The 22455-nt window shown below is 37.5% G+C and overlaps 1 long non-coding RNA gene across 1 annotated transcript in view; it reads left to right on the top strand.

Annotated features, from left to right (window-relative positions):
- Positions 1–20798, top strand: part of LOC112395650 (uncharacterized) — a 77152-nt gene extending 56354 nt beyond the window's left edge. Inside the window, exons 4-5 of the long non-coding RNA XR_003002415.1 lie at positions 18173–18221; positions 20694–20798. This is a non-coding gene — a long non-coding RNA (uncharacterized LOC112395650). The remainder of the gene's footprint in view (positions 1–18172; positions 18222–20693) is intronic.
- The last annotated feature ends 1657 nt before the right edge of the window (positions 20799–22455 follow it).

Below are 22455 nucleotides of genomic sequence, written 5' to 3'. Positions count from 1 at the left end.
GATGGAGACCTCTGGGAGATTTTCGCTGTTTGATATTACGTGGAGCTGGGAGGTCTCTTGTGAACCAGTGTCCTGAAGTTGGCTCTCCCACCTCAGAGGCACAGCACTGACTCCTGGCTGCAGCACCAAGAGCCTTTCATCCACACGGCTCAGAATAAAAGGGAGAAAAAGTAGAAAGGACCAATTAGTAGAACAAGAAAGAAAGAAGGGACGGAGGGAGCGAGGGAGTAAGGAAGGAAGCAAGGAGGGAAGGAAAAAAAGAAAGAAGATAAAGTAAAATAAAATATAAAGTTATTAAAATAAAAAAATAATAAGAGAAAAAGAAAGAAAAATGGATGGATAGAACCGTAGGACAAATGGTGAAAGCAAAGCTATACAGACAAAATCTCACACAGAGGCATACACATACACACTCACAAAAAGAGGAAAAGGGGGAAAAAATCATAAATCTTGCTCTCAATGTCCATCTCCTCAATATGGGATGATTCGTTGTCTATTCATGTATTCCACAGATGCAGGGTACATCAAGTTGATTGTGGAGCTTTAATCCGCTGCTCCTGAGGCTGCTGGGAGAGATTTCCGTTTCTCTTCTTTGTTCTCATAGCTCCCAGGGGCTCAGCTTTGGATTGGGCCCCGCCTCTGCATGTAGGTCGCCCGAGGGCGTCTGTTCTTTGCTCAGACAGGATGAGGTTAAAGGAGCAGCTGATTCGTGGGCTATGGCTCACTCAGCCCGGGTGCGGGGGGAGAGGCAGGGGTACTGCGGGCCGAGCCTGCGGCGGCAGAGTCCAGCGTGACGTTGCACCAGCCTGAGGCGCGCTGTGCGTTGTTCCGGGGTAGTTGTCCCTGGATCCCAGGACCCTGGCAGTGGCGGGCTGCACAGGCTCCCCAGAAGCGGGGTGTGGGTAGTGACCTGTGCTCTTACACAGGCTTCTTGGTGACGGCAGCAGCAGCCTTGGCGTCTAATGCCCGTCTCTGGGGTCCGCGCTGTTAGACGCGGCTCGCGCCTGTTTCTGGAGCTCCTTTAAACACAGTTCTTAATGTCCTCTCCTCGTGCACCATGAAACAAAGAGGGAAGAAAAAGTCTCTGGCCTCTTCGGCAGGTCCAGACTTTTCCCCAGACTCCCTCCCTGCTAGCCGTGGCACACTAGCCTCCTGCAGGCTGTGTTCACGCTGCCAACCCCAGTCCTCTCTCTGGGGTACGACCGAAGCCCGAGCCTCGGCTCCCAGCCACTGCCAGCCCCAGCGGGTGAGCAGACAAGCCTCTTGGGCTGGTGAGTGCCAGTCGGCCCTGATCCTGTTGGCGGGAATCTCCCCGCTTTGCCCCCCGCACCCCTGTTGCTGTGCTCTTCTCCACGGCTCCGAAGCTTTCCCCCTCCACCACCCGCAGTCTCTGCCCACAAAGGGGCTTCCTAGTGTGTGGAAACCTTTCCTCCTTCACAGCTCCCTCCCACTGGTGCAGGTCCTGTTCCTATCCTTTTGTCTCTATTTATCCTTTTTTCTTTTTCCCTACCTAGGTACGTGGGCGGTTTCTTGCCTTTAGGGAGGTTTGAGGTCTTCTGCCAACGTTCAGTAGGTTCTCTGCAGGAGTTGCTCCATATGTATATTTCTGGTGTATCTGTGGGGAGGAAGGCGATCTCCGCTTCCTACTCCTCCGCCATCTTCCCAGAAGCTCCTGATTTTCCTTTTAAGATCTTAATATCATCTTGAGCAGTGATTTTCCATATGCTAGTGTACCTTAGGGACAATGCGGGACCTAGAACAAACCCTTGTTCCTTTAAACTACTGACAATTCATGTTTATCTTAAGTATATCTATGGGTTTTAAGTTATAGTTTTTTGTGAAAAAGATGAATTCTACTTCTTTAGCAAATTTTAAAAGCTGCTGTTATGGTATAATTCTTCTTAACCTGATTTTACAGATGAAAATCTGAATCTCTGAGAGGTTAAATCTCTTGCCTCTGGCTACACATTAATTTAGTTGCACAGTGGAAGTAGAGTCCAACTTCTTACCTAGGCGACAAATTAATTATCTAAAGAAAGAGAGCTTATATTTGCTTCAAGGCATTTTGTTAACTCTATTTAGATCTTATGTTAATTGTTTATTAAATAGATGTCTTTGTACTTTGATTACAGAAAATCATTTAAGTTATCTTCTATAGTCTTTTAAAAACTAATATTTAGTTCTTATTCCAAACTGAAATATATTACTTGATTCAGTTTGGTGAGGAAAAGTCACCCAGCTAATGACAGTGTTTTGAGTAGCAGATAATGTAAATGAACCATCATTTTGATCTCTTTACAACACAGTAGTATTTTTTCAAAATATCATTGCTAAAATTAAGTGATGATGAGTGAAATTATTTTTATTATATTTCATATATGTCCATTTTGTCATGTATATTTTAGGTATAGGGTCTTAGATTATCATTTTATATTTGCTAGAATCTGGCTTCTATGTGAACTGGTTTCTTTTTGTAAGATCATGTGGAATGAAAGTATCAGTGAGATTTACATTTTTATTTTTAGACGTCCATAATTAATAATGTGAGGTATACTTTAAAAATAGCATTTCAAATGCAGTGATATAGTGTTTTCTGAGGACATGAGCTTAATAGCACGAAAAGTAAGAATTAACGAGTTGAATGAATTGTTGGTTTATTTAAGGGCGAATAAAAATGGATTTCTTCGTTCATTTTTGTGTTCCCCTTTACTTCTCTGTCTGCCTAAATCCCCCACCTTACAACTCACAAATATAAGTTATCACTCCCTCCTCTGGGTGCTGGGAAGAGCATTTTACTTATTCTCTTTTATGGCACATATATCTTTCTCCCTTGTTCTATAGTTGTCTCTGTACTTGTTTTATCTCCCCTACTAGATTATCAACCCTCAAAAAATAGAGCCTGCAACTGCTTCATTTTTCTGTTTCCTCTTTCTCTCATGACTATGGCATGTGGCCCAAGATTTGATGAATTAATGGATGTTTGCAGGCTCAGAAAGACCGTGGTTTCCTTCATTTTTTGGCCTTCTGTTGCTTTCATAATAGAGGATGGCACCTTCCACTTCCCTCATTTTTCTCCATGTAGTTAGGTTGAGAGAATGAAAGGATTCCATTTTAACCCAATATTCTGCCAATGCTGCTAAGAAGGATACCAATTAATTCTAATTATAGTGGCAGCTTTTAGGATGTTGCCTCTTCTTTATTAAGATTATAACCAGCAACTCAATGCACATAGGTCACCATGTAGCTGTCAGATGGCAGCAACTTCCAATCAATGTCCATCTGGATTAGATTCAACCTGGTGACCTAGAGGTGAGGATTAATCCCTTGACTTATCACTTCCTCAAGAAAAGAACGTTTGTTTTCTTCCTAACTCAGGCATTTATGATTGCTTTTAAAACCCCCTTCGTGTCAACATGTTTGAGAAGTGAAATTTCATATACAAATGTTTACTTTGATTTCATAAAGGTTTAGAGGCATATAATGTATATTTTCTTTTACAGAGCCTATCTTAGTAGGCAGGGAGAAAAATTATGCACTGTATTATGTGCTGATCCAAATGCAAATATTTTAAGGTGGAATTAAAAGATGTGTCAAAGTATTTTAAAGTGCTAAAGAAATAGAATCAAATATTTTCACAATGAAATACAGTCTCTCTGGGGGGTTTTTTTCAGTAACTGTTTTTTTTTTTTTTTTCCTGGTACGCAGGCCTCTCACTGCCGTGGCCTCTCCTGTTGCGGAGCACAGGCTCCAGAGCACAGACCCAGGGGCCATGGCTCACGGGCCCAGCCGCTCCGCGGCACGTGGGATCCTCCCGGACCGGGGCACGAACCTGTGTCCCCTGCCTCGGCAGGCGGACTCTCAACCACTGCGCCACCAGGGAAGCCCTCAGTAACTGTTTTAAATCAGGAAAATATGAGTAGAATACATGGGGTGATGTTGAGCAAAAATGGATAATCTTGGTAACTATTCTGTTTGACTCTTGTTGAAAACAGGATGGAACACAAAGTTAGTTTTAACTGTTAATGAGATTACACTTTATTATAAAAATGCAACTACTTTCTAACTTTGCACAGCACATATAAAGATAGAAGATTCCTAATATTTCTAGCATACCCTCATAAATGTCTTTAAGGGATTTTCCTAAAGCATGCTTTGTCTGTGCAACAACATATATACCTCCCTGGCTACAGGAAATTCAAAGTATAAAAAAGTCTCAGGGGCTTCCCTGGTGGCGCAGTGGTTGAGAGTCCGCCTGTTGATGCAGGGGACACGGGTTCGTGCCCCGGTCCGGGAAGATCCCACATGCTGCGGAGCGGCTGGGCCCGTGAGCCACGGCCGCTGAGCCTGCGCGTCCGGAGCCTGTGCTCCGCAACGGGAGAGGCCACAGCAGTGAGAGGCCTGCCTACCACAAAAAAAAAAAAAGTCTCAGATCCTTCCATTGGAACAACATATGTAATGCTAGCATCCACCTGCCTCTACTAGGACTCGCGTAAGTTTCATCACTCTAACCAGAGTCTAATTTCCAGCCACAAAAGAGACTTGCAGGATTATGGAGCAGGAAAGCCTGGTGTTGAGAAGTCTGAGGCAGATTAATGAGTTCTGAGACAGATATACTCCCTATGGAGACCCAAAACTTCGGGGGTAAATTCCCTAGTTTCACAGATACAAACTCAGTGGATCTAGGAAATAGGAATAATGTCTTGATATTCAAAAATAAGAATTTTTAAAAAACAAACATACTGTTAAGAAATTAGTACTGTATTTATGGTAGATCTTAGCTGTCTTCAAATAACAAGACTTGTTTCATTCACATCCTTCTCAAACCACTGGTTTCCCTTGAAGCTATGGTGCCTTTTTGGGGAATTGCAGTAAATATATCAGATAAATGAGGAAAAAACATTAAGTATCAAGAGTTTAAAGATATTTCTGCATGTTATTTGATACATTTACTATAATCACAGTCAGGGCACTACTTGTTCCTGTTGTTGTTTGCTTATTTGTTTTTTTGCTTATTTGTTTTTAATATGAAGCTTGATAAAATGACATATCATTTCATGTAGAAGAATACACAGAAAATCTTAAGAGCCATGTAAATGGGTAGTTGCCCTTAATAGATATTTAACACAATTTAAAGATATGAGTTAAAAGAATATGATACTGGTATAGAGATAGTAAGATAGATTAAAAGAATAGAAGATAGTTAAGAAACCCATAGAGATGTCATTTCAAATCAATGGGGAAAAATGAATTATTCAATACATATTATTAATACAAATGTCCCTATAGCCGCTAAAGAAAAAAAAAAAGTAGTTGACTATTGGGGGGTAGATAATTCAGTTCTCTATCTCCCTCTTTATCTTAAAGATTAGGTTAACTCCAAAAATGAAATCATAAAAATGCAAGAGGAGAATATGAATGGATGTGTTCTTAATGCTGAGTCCAGGATGGGATAATGATGCCATGAAATTCAGAATCTAAACTTAAAAAAATTTAACTGCATGCAAATTAAAACCACAGTTGAATAATGAAGACAGAATTCAAAGAAAAAAATGGGAAATATATTCACAAAGTAAAAGACTAGAAAGCAAATATTTTCTATATCAAGAGCCCTAAGCCATCAATAAGAAAAAACCCCAGAGAGCTGGGTAAAAACATCATGAGGAGATTCAGAAAAGAAAAAAAAAAAAACAGTCATACAATAGTATGTGTAGTCCCATATAAAATTAGTTAAATCAAATGTTTGCCCACTAATTATTTCAAGGGAAGCAAAATTTTATGTGAAAGTTTCCTAAGTTTAAAACATTGACTCAATTTTTAAAACTTGTGCTGCTCAAACAAATTTGGCCTCTGGGCCATGAGTCTGAGAGTGTTATTAGGCATGATGGAGAATGGACTATCTCCTTTTTCAGATATCTAAGAAAGTCTGCTACACAGCATTGAACAACCTCTGCAGAACTGGGGAAGGAACAATTCATGAGACTGTTACCTTCTACCAGTTACTTTCTTCAGGCTGATGTTGAGCAGCGCTGTATGTATATGTGTGGAATTATTCCACAGTTAATGGTAATACAGAATTTTCTGGGAAGCTTGAGATTAGAACATTTAACATACTGATCAGAGAGGAATATTGGGTAAATACTAAAGGTAATTAATAAATAATCTAAAGTTTATCATTATAAGACCATTAAATAAATCCTGGTATAGTCATACAGCAGCTAAAGAGACACTGATTAGCTTTTAACTTATATTACAACATGTATATTTAAAACATTTTGGGATAACCACTAAAAAGAGGCAAACAAGTGTATAACTTGCAAACCAATGGAAGGTAAATGAAAGAGAATTTACAAAAAATAATAATCCACAAAAAGCAGAAAAAAAATAATTTGTCAGTTGAAAACAATATTTTAAAAGTACATCCAAATATATCAATTATTTTAATGATATTAACAACTAAACTAGAAATGGACAATGTACAAATATATTTGGATTTTAAGCATATTTTATTTTCAGACTAGTCATAAATTATACAAAAATATGAGAGTAGGGCTTCCCTGGTGGCGCAGTGGTTGAGAGTCCACCTGCCGATGCAGGGGACACGGGTTCGTGCCCCGGTCTGGGAAGCTCCCACATGCTGCGGAGCGGCTGGTCCCGTGAGCCATGGCCGCTGACCCTGTGCTCTGCAACAGGAGAGGCCACAAGAGTGAGAGGCCCATGTACTGCCAAAAAAAAAAAAACAAAACCATACATACATACATATATATATATAAATATGAGAGTAATTGTGTTGGAATAGAAAGAACTGAAATTACTTGAATTAAAAACCAGCTATGCCATTTTCCTTCAAACTGTATGTCTTTAGGCATATTTCCTTACCTTTCAGAGTCTGCTCTTCCCCACATGTATATACCAGATAATATATACTTCACAGGAGTTTTGTGATGATTGTTTACAGTGAATGCAATGTAGCTAGCATGGTGCCTCATCCATACAGGATAAGAATACATTTTAAAAATTATGACTGAAGTTTACTCTTGGTGTGTAAAAACCCAAATTAATGACTAATACGGCTGTCCAATTTTTAGACAATGTCCTTAGTTCTTTTTTGGGGCATATCATGCATTTTCAAATATTGACTTTATTTTTATAATAGGAGAAAAGGTTAATACTACTTGGGTGAATATGAGATTTATTATCTTTAGCAATTAAACTCACAAGATTCTTTGCTATTGATGTCATTTCTTAAACATAATTAAGGTGATAAAACACCCATTTGGATGTACTAGTAATAAGTTGGGAGGGTTAGATATATAGTTGGGCTGGGGTTAGGGGGTTTTATCTCGTTTCATGTATAATACCTAGCATATTTTGATATGGAATGAATATTAATAATGAGAGCAGTAATAATTTCAATTTAGCTTTCTATGTAGAATACAGATGTAGCAGAAATTTCTGCTGAACTTTTTCTCCTAATGCAAATTCTGAGTATTACAATTTATTTCTGCTATTGACTAAATCTACGTTCTCTAGCAAATTATTTAATACACTTGTACCTATGATTCCATCTATAAAATGGGGGTAATAATACAAACCTAGTTAAATATTTAGTTCTTCAGAATGCTGAGATGCTTCAAGTTCAGGCTTTTATTAAATGTGTTTATAAGATTTTGTACAATATGACGTACCAATTATACATGGCATTACACTGGACATAGAGGATAAAACATAAAATGAATTCAAAATATCTGAATAGTAGCAGGTTAGCAACAGAGGTGTAAGTTACTTAATACAATAGAGGGATTATTCAAAGATGCTAGGTGTGACCATCTAAATGATCAATTTAAATGTGAAAAAATTATATCAAGACTATTAGTCTCTCCTTGTTATAGTTTAAGACTAGCTAAGATAAAAATGAAATGCTTTGTTTTAAAGTTTGTGTGCTTTATATATATATAGATATTTCTAATTTTAATGCATCAGATTATTAGAATTAATTTCTTATGATGCATTGATGTTCATATTTATGTTTCACTTAAAAATACTTTATGTGGGCTTCCCTGGTGGCGCAGTGGTTGGGAGTCCGCCTGCCGATGCAGGGGACACGGGTTCGTGCCCCGGTCCGGGAGGATCCCACATGCCAAGGAGTGGCTGGGCCTGCGCGCCATGGCCGCTGAGCCTGCGCGTCTGGAGCCTGTGGTCCGCAACGGGAGAGGCCACGGCAGTGAGAGGCCCGCATACTGAAGAAGAAAAAAAAAAAAAACTTTATGCAAAATAAAGTGTCTGCCATGGTTTAAAAAGCACAGTATAATTAATAAAAATAATAAAGAGGTTTTTGTTTTTAAAATGAAAATGAAGTAAAATAAAAATTGAATTAGTATCTGATAAACATCTGTTAGGCACTTTAGACATATTATTGATTATCCTTAGAAGAAATGCTATGAAGTAGGAATTAATAATTTAAATAACTAAAGTAATTTGCCCAAATCACATAAACAGTGATGAAATCCACATTTTTCGGTCTTTGTGAATCCACAGTGTAGGCTTCTTTTTTTTTGTGGTACGCAGGCCTCTCACTGTTGTGGCCTCTTCCGTTGCGGAGCACAGGCTCCAGACGCGCAGGCTCAGCGGCCATGGCTCACGGGCCCAGCCGCTCCGCGGCATGTGGGATCTTCCCAGACCGGGGCACGAACCCATGTACCCTGCATCAACAGGCGGACTCTCAACCACTGTGCCACCAGGGAAGCCCTAGGCTTCTTTTTATAATTCTCTTCAAATAATTAATACCCTTTTACTTCTGTTATTTTATCTAATATATATAGTTACTGATCTAGTTTCTCTCTCTGCATTTCTCTATCTTTTTGATAGACATTCTTTTTCTCACAGCACAACTTTCACAATATTCCCAGCCTCCTGCAGCCTTTCGACTGGTAATTCTTCATAGGCTCTTTTTTTTTTTTCCTTTGCATGTGTGGTAGATACAGCTAGTTGTGTTCCAACATCCATTCTCTTCTTTTTCTTTAATAATAGAACCTCAAATTTTAGCTTAACACATGGTCACCAAAGACTTCCTTTTCCCAGCTTCCCTTGCAGTATTTGTGCTTATGATTACATTCTGATTTACGAAAGAAGGCAGAAAAATCATGTGGCATTTTTCTTAAACTTACCAAAAGAGAAAGCATATGTTCTCTTTGCCTTCATCTGTTTTGCCATCATATGTGCTGTGAAATAGATGCTGCATCTTGGACCAATACAGCAGAGGCCACAAATCATGGAGTAACAGGATAGAAGGAACCCAGGTTCCTGACAAGGAGCGTGCCGTCATCACCACTGGCAGGGCCAGCTACATAATTTGTGAGGTCCTGTACAGAATGAAAATGTGGGTTCCATGTTAAAAAAGCAAGAAAAACATCACTAAAAGTACTAAACTATGTTTTTTCTTTTCTTCCTCAGTGTGCCTTTAGACTTTCCATAATGGTTTTATTTGCTATTCAATATCACTCCAAGTAAAGAAAAAAAATTTAAAATATTAACGTGAATTTTAACATTCATCTTTGTATTGTTCATAATGCCAGTTTTAAATGATAATAGAAGAGCATTTCACTTGTGTGCATTATTAATGAAATTACACAATTTGTATTGCATATCTTGTATATGCTTACACCAGAAGAGTAGAAATGCTGGACAAAACTAATGCAACTTTTTATTTCATTTTTTGGTAAGCACACACTCTATCAATGCCATTTACCTTTGGCTTACTGATGAGTAAGGAAGGATTGAAAGAGAAAGTATGGTTGCTCTACCTTTCCCTTTTCTTCCTTTTCATCCTTATCAGTGTTAAGTGATGGGCAAATATAGGAAGGTATCATGAGTAAGAAAGGATACAGTAGGGTTCCTTGGTAGTTTGTGTTTCTTAGAATGCCACTGCCTTTTTCCCTGCACGTGAAGCAAGTTCTAGTTTGACAAAAAGCACGGGCTCTCATGGGCTGTCAGTGTCTCCCTTAGTCTTAGAGAAGTACACTTGTATTGTGTGGGACCTTGAGTCCCACTAAACTCAAATACATTGTGGATTCACTTGGATTCTGTACTCACTGGGCCTTGCAAAGGTTATATGTGAATGAGAAAGAAAGGAAAGACAGCGTTTATCTTCTCTGCTCATATACATGCTACATTTTCCCACTGGACTTCACTTACCAAACATTAGTTAAAAGATAAAATTATTCAGAGTTTCAGCATGGCTCCTGAAAAGCATTAAACCTAGGGGGGTGCCTGAGTGACTGCACAGGTTGCAGGTTCTACCCTGACTCTTCTCTGCTTTCATAGACTCTTACCTTTCACACTTTTGTCTTTTGTCAAACCCAACTAAAAGTCTTTAGTTAGACAAAGTGCCTACCTTAGAATCTGACTTACAATAAAAACTCAATAATAGTTGTAATTATTATTAGTAGTATTAATAATTCTTATTATATATACAACACTTTTCCTTATGAATATCCTTTGTAGCTACTCTAGTATCATCAGTTATTTCAACTATATACCCAGCTTACATGTCAGAGCTACATATTTATAAAAGTTTATAAATATACTTACTTCTTGAAAATGAGTAGGTTGACTCTGGTGAAATCCAATCCAAGATGATGGCATTCCTTTGTTTGTGATAATTAGCCTAAAACCTTAAGGTAAACATGAAATCACTTGTTCTGAATTCTTGTGACAGGAAAAGCAAATTAGCAACTTTTAACATTTTTACAGTTTTGTGTTTATCAGTCTGAACAAATTACCCCAATCAGACCAGGATTAGGAAAGAGGCATACATATATTTACCAATGACATTAAATTTGGTAAAAAACGTGGTAGTGAATAGCCCATCAGCTTTTTGGTTAAGTCTTAGATTAGAGCCTTGATGGATATGCTTAGTTAGAATACTGGCTACAAGACAGGACACTAGGTTTGCCAGAGGCCTTGGTAAGAGGCAAGTGGGGTAAAAGGAGTCACAAGGTCTTATTCATCCTAAGATAGTCAATAAAAATAAAAATAATGAACGTACAACTATAGAATTCAGTCAGTGGTACTGAATGGACTAGCAGAAATTCAAAAAGGATAGAAGAGAGTTAGTCCAAACTGTAGAGGTCAATTTCTTAGACTTTATAAAAAATGGTAACAAATTATACCCTCTTCTATTTGTCTGAGTTCTTAAGCAGGAACAGGTCTTATTATTATTGTCCCCCAGTGCTTAGCACTGCGACTTGCACCCAGTTGACCCCCCCGCCTTAGATGTTTGTTTTATTCTTTCCACAGCAAAATGCAAGACAAGCTCAGACAAAAACCGAAATGAATTGAGAACATACTAACACCCTCAAATAGCTGTCAAGGATTTAGAGGCCATGTCTTAAATGGTTTGGACATCTGGTGAAGTAACATAAAAATAGAAACCCCAGTAGAATTTTTTCAAAACTGAAGTAGAAAGAAAGAGATCTAGAAGCAACCCTTGAAATCCCTGTAGGAACATAATAAAGAAAAGACTTTAAATAGAAGCCTTGAACAGAAAGCTTCGTGTGCTACAGGGGTTTAAAAAGGTGGAAGGAGTTTGTGTCTCTGAGAATACGATGAAGGTCTTTATTCCATGTAGACATAAGGAATGTTGATGTTACACGATTCACTAGAATACTCACTTGCAAATATGCAGTCAGATCCTGACCATTTAGAAACTATTGCCTGTCTCCGTGTCAGTATATTTTCATCTGTCTATGGAAAGAACTGTTTGCTGAGGTAAAACCTGTAATTTTCAAATCTTTAGACATTTCAGAAATTAAGAATTCATTGAAAAAATACCCATTTAGAATATAAATAATAGACAAGAACAGCTTGTAGAAAGCTCAATACTGTCCTAAGTTCAGATTCTTGACAAGCTCGTAGAAGCATACTAAAGCCATCATTAAGCAGTGTTTCATGGGAAAGAAGCAAGCAATGGCTAATCTCAAACACTTTTTAAAAAAAAATAAATTTATTTATTATTTATTTTTGGCTGTGTTGGGTGTTCGTTGTGGCAAGCAGGGGCTACACTTCGTTGCGGTGCGTGGGCTTCTCACTGCGGTGGCTCCTCTTGTTGCGGAGCACAAGCTCTAGGCGCTCGTGCTTCAGTAGTTGTGATGTACAGGTTTAGTTGCTCCGCGGCATGTGGGATCTTCCCAGACCAGGGCTCGTACACGTGTCCCCTGCATTGGCAGGCGGATTCTTAATGACTGCGCCACCAGTGAAGTCCCTCAAATACTCCTTGAACACTGTCAATATATATGGAAAGAAGTGTCCAGAGAGTCTGTCTTTGTCCCATGTCATCATTCTTAGATACCAATAAGTCCAAGGAATAGGTATTATGTAGATAGAAATTAATTCACAAAAATTATAATTATAGTGATATCTGAGCAGAGTTCTCTAACTGATGACTTTGCCTTGAGACAGGAACACAATAGTAAGACTTATTAAGTCTTAGTCCTAATCAACCTCTTTACATACCTTTAGTAGTTTGTAACGTTCATAAGTTTGGTAGTTCCTCAAGGTTCTCAAAGACATAGTTGCTATATTTTAAGGTACCAAAGTCATATAGGGTTTAACTGCCATCTCCAGACCACTTAAAATCATGAAAAAAATGATGTGACTTCATGATTAGAATTAGCAAAGTTATTTTGCTTGCTTTCCTTATCTCTGTGCAGAGACATGCAAATCATAAAAAACAAACAAGGACTTCTCTGGTGGTGCAGTGGTTAAGAATCTGCCTGCCAATGCAGGGGACACTGGTTCGAGTCCTGGTCTGGGAAGATCCCACATGCTGTGGCGCAAGTAAGCCTGTGAGCCACAAATACTGAGCCTGTGCTCTAGAGCCCGTGAGCCACAACTACTGAGTCCACGTGTCGCAACTACTGAAGCCCGTGCGCCTAGAGCTCATGGTCTGCAACAAGAGAAGCCACCACAATGAGAAGGCCGCGTACCTCAACGAAGAGTAGTCCCTGCTCACCGCAACTAGAGAAAAGCCCGCGAGCAGCAGCGAAGACCCAATGCAGCCAAAAATAAACAAATAAATAAATTAAATTAAAATATGAATAAAACAAAAAAACCGAATTGCCAAGAAATTAAATAAATGTAAAGAAAGTCTGAAACTTACTCATCCAGAAAACACCTACTAATTCTGCTGTGTTTCTGTTTTAGAGGTGTTCTCTGTTTTGTCACATTTTTGGTAGCTTTGAACTTCAAATACCTCCCAGGCAGTGAGATGGGAAATCTTGTGCGGATAATATTTGAACGTGGACCATTGAACTGAAAAGAGACAAGTTTTACTGTTTTTTTCCCATGATGACATCTTGTTTCAGTGACTTTTATGGTCTGTATACATGAAGTTTTCTTTTCTAGCTTTACTGAGGTATATCTATCTATCTGTTTACACATATATTTCTATGCATTTGGTTTTTTGGATTTTTTTTTTTTTGGTGAGAACATTTCATTTCTACTCTCTTAGCAAACTTACATTATATAATACAGTGTTATGAACTATAGTCACCATGTTACATTAGATCCTCCACCTTCCAACCTTATTCATCTCATAGCTGAAAGTTTGTACCCTTTTACCATCCTCTCCTATTTCCCCCATGCTCCCCACACCCCTGCCCAGTCCCCGGTGACCACTTTTCTACTCTTTATGAGTTTGATTTTTTTTTTTTCAGATTCAACATATAAGTGATACCATGAGTCTTTGACTTTCTCTGTCTGGTGTATTTCACTCACATCAGGTTTTGAGCAATGCACCTTCTGAGGATAAGGGCTTACTGTACTTTATCAGCCATCTAACCAGCCAGGAACACGTACACAGGGAAGCAGAAATGGCTTTAGCGCTTGTGATCCAGCTTCTCAAGGTGGAGAAGGCCTAGAAGAGATTTTTTTAAATTTGACATTCATTTATTCAGCATTTTAAATTCTGTAAATATTTGTGGGAAATGTGAGGGAAAAGTGATCAGCAACAGAAGATAGAGCATGCACCATTTTCATAAAACAGCTTCTTTTAAGGCCTTGGATATTTGAACTAGAAAGTAATGTATTATCTAATCTTTAGAATAGTACTTTCATTTTTGTTCACAATGATCATGTCCAAGAAAAAAAAGCCTGTTTACCTAATTTTTGGACGTTCCTTAAATAATCATTCAACTATTTGAATCTCTAGTTTGGGAAATAACTTAAGGAAAAATGTTTGCCCTTTTATATTCATATAAAATTCACGTACTTATTCGATATTTATTACATGCAAGGATTTCTGCTGGGTGCTCTAGAAAAAATAGACTGATAAATGCTTGTTCTCTTAAGGAGTTTGTGATCAACTGGAAGAAGACGGGGCATAAAAATCCAATGTACAGTATTAAAGCTCATAAAAACATGTATGATCAGGGACAGTGCGATTTCAGAGGAAGATGGAACCCTTGGAAATTTTCATTTTACAACTTTAAATTCTTCACTCAAAAGAGAAGTACGTTTTTTATTCAGCTGGATGGGTAGGTGAGCATGTGTTATGTTCCCAGCGAGGTAAAGGGTGAGAGCGAAGAATTTTGGAATGGGAAAGATACTTATTGCAGCACAATAACCATGTGCACTGATTCAATCAAAAGCCTCTTGTATGAGAAAAGAAATTGTCCTCATTCTAAATATTATGCCTTCGTTGTGTGAAAACCACAGCACTAGGAAATGTTAGCATTACAAATGCATGCCATAGTCAGTCCCTGCCCTCAAACAGCATCTTTTATGGCATAACTTTCACATGGAAATCTTAGGATTTTCTGAGGATGTAACCAAATTAAAAAACAAAAAGAATTATAAAAGGACAGATGGCAAGCTGTATGGAGAAATATGAGTTCAGTCATCCAGAACTTTATTTAAAAAGTTAGGCTGGTTTAGGCTCACCGTCTCAAAGCAAGCAAAGTATAGCAAAGATGCAGCCCTAAGAAACTGCACTATGTTGTTCTTAAAAAAAATTTCCCCCCATTTCTCTGTGGAAGGCAGTATAATGTTACTGTCTCTATTGTCCTGTATCATTAAAGCTCAGACTTTCTATCAAGAGTTGGCTGGTGAGGAAATTAGAAACAGAGGTGGAATTAAAGTCATCTCCCTCAGAGGTCATTCAGTTGGCATTTACTGAGGATTGCAGGGTAAGTACAAAGTACCTTGTGACAGCATAGCAAAAAACAGCAAAAATGTGTTCCCCTGGGAGAAAAAAATGACATTGTTTTAGAACAACACACATAGAGTGATTTTCAGTTTCTCCAAATACTTTCCCCTATAGTAACTGTCCCAATACTATTCTATAAAATTACTTTCACTGTTGAAATTACGAAGATGCGAATAAACAGAAATAAACAGGCATTTAATTTTTTACTAATTCCTTTAGAATAATTATGAATTTATTTATGAAAAGTTCAGCTGTTCTTTTATTATAGAAATTCATCCCTTCAAATTTATTGAAATGATTATCTAGAATTGTTCTGTTTTTCACTTAACCTTGATATCTGCTGAATTCAGAAGTAGGTGAGGATTTATTTGCCACAGTTATACAAAATCTGTTCAGTTTCCTCAGGTTCTTAGATGCAGAAAGAGAATAGACGTTCAAAGCTGCTTAAACAGCCTGATTCCCTGACACTCCAACTAGAATCCCTCCTCACACCTGGCAGGAAACACTGCTGTTGCCCTCTTGGACATGAATTAAGACTTGTGGATTCTTGAATGATTTATTCATTCACCCTCTTCCTTCAATCACTGAAATAAGTGAGAAATTGAACATGAAACCTGGTTAAACTCTTGGATTATACTAATTCTCTCTAGGTTGCCAGTAAATCACTTCCCCTTTCATTAATTAGTGGTAGCAAGAAAAGTATGGATGTCAGGAGCCCCAGATAGCATGTATTTAATAACGAGGGATCCTATCCTAAACCACAGTCAAAAAGAATTCTAAGCAAAGCCTAAGGAAATGGTGCTGATGGCAGGACTGATGAGATTTGGATCAACGCCATTCTCTTAATGAGCATACAAGTCCACCACATTTCCTAGTCCTCCCACATCTCGCAGGGGCGATGTGACCAGTTCTCACCAAGACATCAAGAGCAGAAGTGAAGTGTTACTTCTAGGTCTAAAGAGGATCTACCCAAAACATACTGTGTATGACTAATGAGCTAAGATTTTTTTTTTTTACATTTTTAAAGGGTTGAAAAAAAATTATATATGTATATACAAGTATATATACAGGTGCATTACCTTTGGATAATACCTTAGCAGTGTCTGAACTTTAAAACCGACCACACCTTTTGACCCAGCAATGGTGGAGCAAGGTGTTGTATGTTTTAGGTTTACTTGCATGTGTGCTCAAAGACACAAAAATGAGTTTACTGCAGCATAGCAAAGGTCTGGAAATAGAGTCAAGTTTAATAAAATGAACAACTGTAGTTCATGTTTTAAAAAATGGAAGTTACCTTAGGCATTTAGAGATATTGTTCCAACATTCAATGAGTATTATGGTTCTTAGAAATATTTATAAAAGAAATGTAACATCAGAAATCTCTAGTCTTTAAGAATCAAGGGTACCAACAGTTAAGCAATATAACACAAAGATTTTACACATAAAACTTTGTCTTCGTTTCATTTTGTCTATTAGAGGTGTTGGCATAGTTGTATGCTTAGAGTCTCAAGCTTAAAGAGAATGAAGCAACTTAAGAATGAAAGATTTGGTATGATTAGATATTATTTATCTTAATTTTTTAAAAACTCTTTAAATTATAAAAATAATGTACTTATTTTTGTAAATATTAAATACATACCACAATATTAAGAAGAAAACAGAAACAACCACTACTTACATGCTTATAATTTGATGATTTTCCTAGCAGTCATCTTTTTCTATTTTATACACACACGTATTTCCAACTTTACATTGCATTGTCATAAACTTTTTTCAATATCACTAAAAGTTTTACAAAAGAATGATTATTAAAAGCTGCCTATCATTCCATATGTACTTCAATACCAAGATGTATTACATATTTAGATATTTGTGTTAGACACTTGTGTTAGACACATGAATTGCTGCTATGATGGCAAAATGAGCACCTCTGAGTATAAAGTCATGTCCCCATCTCTGAAAGTTTGGTTACAAACGTGGTAAATTCATAAAAGTTTGGCTTATAGAGTATGAATAATATTCCTTAAAAGAACTACCAGATTTCCATAAAGGTAGAATTTTCTACTTATAGTCCCACTAAAAAAAAGATCACAGTCCTCAGAGTAGACATTATAGTTGGTGGTGTCGCTTAAGATAATAGGAGGTGGAGAGATGGATGTGGGTTGAAATTTGGTTTAAGCCTGATAGTTTAGGATGGGAAAAGATATTTGGACAGATTTGAGTCATAATCAGACTTCAGTCACTACCTGTGTGACCCAGGACAAGGAAATTAACATTATTCACTCTTACTTTGTTTACCCAAACGATGATACTAGTAATAATTACCTAAAAATGTGGTCTGAGAAATAAGTAACAAATATAACATCATTAAGTTTCTGGACCATGCTTCGTATTTAGTAAACAACAACTTTTGTTATTATTATAGGTAGGTAAGCAGAAAAAGTTACGAGTGAATTTATTACAATGTCATGTATCTATTAACTACATTTTTTAATTAATACAGTTTATTCATTTATGTACCTGTTACCAGAATTTGCAATTTTAGATTAGGCAGGCATATACTATCGTGATCATGGTTCTTCTTACTACTCAGATGTTAGTGGAATATAGCTTCCCACTGAAAAATACCAAGTAAGAACAAATGTGAAATTCCTGGGATAAAGTCAGATTCAATTAATGTGAGATCTGAAAATGAACATGATCTCTATTACAAAATTTCACACCTGTATACGGTAGCCCTGCAAGATTCACAAGGGACTTTATTTTATTTTGATCACAGCACTGAGTGGTAAATGAAAGTTGTGGTAGATGGAGCTACTTTTTCACATTTTACAGATGAGGCAAATCAGGTATCAGTAGATGAGTGATTTACACATGGTCATAAAATGACATGTTCAATAAAATCTAAAGTTCTGGAGTTTCCTTCCACAACACCACACTATATAATGTGTGTGCCTCCATTTTTTTCAGTAATCATGGAATTGAACTGGATGTCAGTTGCAATGTTCAAAAAATCCAGGTAAGCCTTCTTTTTTTTTTAACATCTTTATTGGGGTATGATTGCTTTACAATGCTGTGTTAGTTTCTGCTTTATAACAAAGTGAATCAGTTATACATATACATATGTTCCCATATCTCTTCCCTCTTGCGTCTCCCTCCCTCCCACCCTCTGTATCCCACCCCTCCGTATCCCACCCCTCCAGGCGGTCACAAAGCGCCGAGCTGATCTCCCTGTGCTATGCGCCTGCTTCCCACTAGCTATCTACCTTAACGTTTGGTAGTGTATATATGTCCATGCCTCTCTCTCGCTTTGTCACAGCTCACCCTTCCCCCTCCCCATATCCTCAAGTGTGTTCTCCAGTAGGTCTGTGTCTTTATTCCTGTCTTCAGGTAAGCCTTCTTTTTAATGTATATGTCTAATACAAGTAATATATGAATATGGCAAACAAAACTAAAAAGAGCAGACAGAATTGAAATAAAAGATCTCAACTCACCTATAACTAATGTTCCCTATATCTACTTCCTAAAGGCAACTGAATAGTTTCTTATGTATCTGTTTAAATACTTCTAATTCATATGGCAGACTGTATATAAACACTTACATAATTATTTCTATAATATATGGCATACTATACATTCAACTCTGCTCCTTTGGTTTATTTTAGTTAATATATGTTTTATTAAAAGAAAATGTAGCACATTATGTTTTCATATTGTATAGTATTTTATGTATGAATGTAACAGTTCATTTACTCAGTCTACTGTGGATAGATATTTAGGTTATTTCCAGGTTTTTTCTCACCAAGTTCTTTTTACTGTGTGCTACTGAATAAAGGAAATTTTATAGAGAAACACTTCTTAATGAAGTATAAAATTATCTATGTATGTAATTTTGGGTATGTGTAAGAGAAAGGGAAAAAAGGAAAGCTAGAATTTTGTAGAAAACGCAGGGTTTTAGCCAATATAGTTTTGTTCGTAAACCTATGTTTTGATCTTTCAGTACTTGGGCAATACAATAAGCAGAGAAAATTTCCAGTGCACTGACGCCTGTAATTCTCACAGGTTTTTCACTCCATCAATTGTTAGAGGAGGAATTATTTCTCGAGTTGAGAAGAGAAACCTAAAGGCAAGGCTGTTGGCTGTTACAGCAACATCTATGATATCAAAAATAAACCTGGAAATGGAAACTGTGATGGAGACTGTGTCAGGAAAAGGAAAGGTCAGGGTGAACATCCTCCCAGAGTTGCTGCTCAGCAATGTTAATATGTACAGATTTGGATGGTCTAGATGGATGCATTTGAAAAAAAATGGTGTTAATATAGAAAACACTGTGACGGGAGTAAAGGGGCAATGCTTGGATCACTGAATGAAGCAAAATAAAGTGTTCAGTGAGAGGAGAAAGGTCTCCTCTAATGCATCCAAGAGCTCCTATTTTTACAGTCCCTTGTGTGGAAGCGAAAGCATTAGAGGACTAAAAACCTTGCCGAGGTTACCTGCAATTTGACAACACCAGGCTGTTTCTGGAGCTGCACTGTGATGGGTTTTTACCTTCCGTGTGAGGTTCATGATGGTTTGTTTAAAAGAATTGTTTTAGCATTAGTTTGTCAGTTCAGGTAACCCAAGGGTCTTCTATTCAAGGCCAAAAGTCCTAGAAACTCACCACCCCTTTCTGGGCCATCAAATACCCACCCACCCAACAACATTAATGTCCTTAAAAACAGCAAAATTTCCCTTTCCATTTCTTTTTCTTTTTTGAAACGCCATGGCTCTGATTTATGAATATTAGGCATATTTTCTTGCCAGGTATCACTCAGGGACTAGGGCCATCACATATCAGCATTAAAAAAATATTCTAAGCTTTAATGATTCAGATGTAATCAAGAATAACTTGACAAGGACCAGAAAATTCGAAATAAAGCTATTTTGTATCTTGGCCTGTCACTTACTTTGTACTGTGAACCATTATAACTCATGAGTTTTTTCAAAGAAAAACTATTGTCGATTATTAAATTCTCATTGAGTAACTTTAGGTTGAGTTGTTTTATAAGTTAGAAAGTTTTTGTTGTTTTAAATTCCAATGTTTGTTTAAACCAGAAACATTTCCCATTTTGATTTACTTACGTCTACTTAAGTCTTTCTGTAAATAAAACTTTAAAAATAATAAAATATTTCTCTTAATTTATATTCATCCTATTAGAAACCTTGCTATGACTGTACTGCCTTTGAAATTCCAAGAGCTGCCCAGTCCGTATTTTAGGACTGGCCATGATCCATTCCCACTCAGCACGTGTTATAAAAAGAAAAAAAATGTCAGAACTGTTTAAAAATATAGAACCCAACAGATTCAGGTGTGATCTACCTGTTGCCAAAAACTTTTCTTTAAAATGAAAAAAAAAAAAGTCAAGCCTATTTTAAAATAAAAATCTGTTAAGCAAGGATTTACTACTGTAGGAATTATTTTTCTTATTCCTGCTGGTTGTGGTGATGACAGATGGTGTTCTAATGAAGTCGAGATTAAAACTGCGGTCAAAGTTGAGAAAGAAAGAACGAAACCATCTATGTACTTCTCCATTTTGGAAACACTAGGAAAAGACAAAAGGGCCCATCCTGAAGGCAGAAGACTTGTGGCGGTGAGTAGCATCTGATGATACCCTTTAGCCCCTTGAGGGACCAGGCTAAGCCTCCTGTCAAAGAACTCCCCTGGAAAGGGCTTGAAACTCTCAAAATTAGTTCTCCTCTGCCTTGCTTCAGGGCCTTGTGCTTCTCCCTGTTTCCTGGGCTCTTCATTGATGATTCTTCCCTGTCTGCAGTGCAGTCTCACCTCCCAAGTGGGTCATTTGTATGGATTGACTATCCTACTAACTTTTGAACTGTGTCCTTATTTCTTTGCTATTTTTACCCACTCTTGGTAAAGAGACACCTGCGGTAGACCACCTAAAAATGGCATTTCTTTCCCAATCCTTGGAATCTCTTACCCTTATACATTGTCCTAGAAGGTATCATTCACCTAGGGGAAGTTAACACTTAACACTTTCTTTTCCACTCACTTTTTTCTAGTGTAGCACTTTGAAGGTGGTCAGAAATTGACTTTCAAAACCACGCTTTATTCTGTTAACACATACAGGTTAAAGGCAACTATGTTTTTTCTTTTATCTTTTTAGAAAAATTGTTGGCATGACAATGTGCTACATTAATGTAATTATTTCAACTTACAGTTTATCAAATCAGCAAAAGCAATCTTTAAATCAGTGTCATTTTTAAGCCTTAAAATAAGACATTCTCTGAATTTGGACAGCTTATTTCTGGCAGTTTGCAGATGGACAGCCTCATGGCATTGCTGAATGTATGCATTAGAACATAATTAGCTACATATAAAGATAGGTTCAGCTCTTTCTAAATGGGTTAATCAGTTCTCGCTGAATTCAGAAAATATAAGGGAAACTCAATGCTCAATGTTTTTAGATTAGTTGGCTAAGACTTCAGATAAGCTGGATATAAATAAATATGTACCCCAATGGGAACTACTTCTGTCAATGTTCAGCCTTTCTATCAAGTTATCAAAGCATAATAATTACCTAGTCACATTCTAAGAGACTTCTTTGTTCTGATTTGTTTTTATTTACAATCAAGAATGTGTAATAGATGTCTCAGACTTAAAATGCGCCAAACGGAACTCTTGATTACTTCTTACCTCACCCTTCCATGTGGCTATCCACCATTTCCCAGTCTTCTCAATCTTGGCAAAAGACATCACCATCGACCCACATTTCCAACAGAAGTCCTGGGAGGTATTCTTGATGACTTTCTTTCCTTCAACCCCCAATCCAATCAATTAGAAGTACTACTGACTCTCCTTCTTCTAAATATATCAAATCCTTTCAGTTCTCAATCTTCACTGCCACTTTTTAGTATCAACCACCATCATCTCTCTTCTGCCTCACTACAGAAACCTCCTAACTGGTCTACTGCTTTCACCTATGCCCCTCTGCTAAATTTCCTAAATGTAAGTGAGAGCTTCACATGCCTCTTACTTTTTCTCTGAAATGTCATTATTGAAAAATGTCAAACATATTCAAAAGTAGAGAGAATAGTACAATGAATCCGGATTCAATAATCCATTATCTTCAATTATCACTTTTTTTTTTTTGCAGTACGCGGCCCTCTCACTGTTGTGGTCTCTCCCACTGCGGAGCACAGGCTCCGGATGCACAGGCTCAGCGGCCACGGCTCACGGGCCCAGCCGCTCCGCGGCA

The sequence above is a fragment of the Neophocaena asiaeorientalis genome, unplaced genomic scaffold (assembly GCF_003031525.2).
Source record: "Neophocaena asiaeorientalis asiaeorientalis breed wild unplaced genomic scaffold, Neophocaena_asiaeorientalis_V1.1 scaffold249, whole genome shotgun sequence".
Classification (NCBI taxonomy): domain Eukaryota; kingdom Metazoa; phylum Chordata; class Mammalia; order Artiodactyla; family Phocoenidae; genus Neophocaena; species Neophocaena asiaeorientalis.
This window is presented reverse-complemented; position numbering and strand designations above follow the sequence as displayed.